At 40.0% G+C, this 900-nt stretch overlaps 1 protein-coding gene across 1 annotated transcript in view; it reads right to left on the bottom strand.

Moving 5' to 3' along the window:
- The window catches only part of LOC107485900 (ALBINO3-like protein 2, chloroplastic), a gene marked incomplete at its 5' end in the record, with an annotated part of 8,581 nt that overhangs the window by 2,734 nt on the left and 4,947 nt on the right, over nt 1–900 (bottom strand). The gene's annotated exons all lie outside the window — the stretch shown is intronic.

The following is a 900-nucleotide window of genomic DNA, read 5'->3' as shown; positions in this document are numbered from 1 at the left end:
GAGAAGATTAATGAAAGGTGGAAGAGCTAATTCTACGAGTTATTTAATGAAGGATAGAAGACTCTTTCGAGCCTTGGTCGGTTATGCACAAGGGAAGAAGATCAAAACTTTGACTACTATCGAAGGATTCGAGACTTCGAGGTAAAAGAGGCTCTAAAGCAGATGAAAAATGGCAGAGCAGTAGGACCTGATAATATCCCGATTGAGGTTTGGAAGGGTCTTGGAGGAAAAGGCATCAACTGGTTAACCAAGCTTTTTAATGAGATTTTAAGGTCAAAGAAGATGCCTGATGAGTGGAGAAAGAGCACCTTGGTACCTATCTATAAGAATAAGGGGGATATACAAAGTTGCGGAAATTATAAAGGGATTAAGCTTATGAGTCATACTATGAAGTTATGGGAAAGGGTGATAGAACGGAGGTTAAGAAAAGAGACACAAGTAACAGAGAACCAATTTGGATTTATGCCAGGCAGATCTACCACTGAAGCGATATACCTATTAAGAAGGATGATAGAGAGGTATCGTAGTAATAAAAGGGATCTACACATGGTGTTTATTGATTTAGAAAAAGCGTATGATAGGGTACCAAAGGAGGTCTTATGGAAGGTTTTAGAAAAGAAGAGAGTAAGGATCGCATATATTCGGGCAATTAAAGACATGTATGATGAGGCCACAACTAGTGTGAAGACTCAAGGTAGTGTGACAGAGGAATTCCCTATTGGTATAGGATTACACCAGGGATCATCCTTAAGTCCATACCTTTTCACATTAGTCTTGGAAGTACTCACAGAGCACATCCAAGAGCCTGTGCCATGGTGCATGCTTTTTGCCGATGATATCGTCCTTATGGGAGAATCAAGGGAAGACCTAAATAAGAAGTTGAAGTTATGGAGAGAAGCT

Source organism: Arachis duranensis, chromosome 4, assembly GCF_000817695.3.
Source record: "Arachis duranensis cultivar V14167 chromosome 4, aradu.V14167.gnm2.J7QH, whole genome shotgun sequence".
Lineage (NCBI taxonomy): Eukaryota > Viridiplantae > Streptophyta > Magnoliopsida > Fabales > Fabaceae > Arachis > Arachis duranensis.
This window is presented reverse-complemented; position numbering and strand designations above follow the sequence as displayed.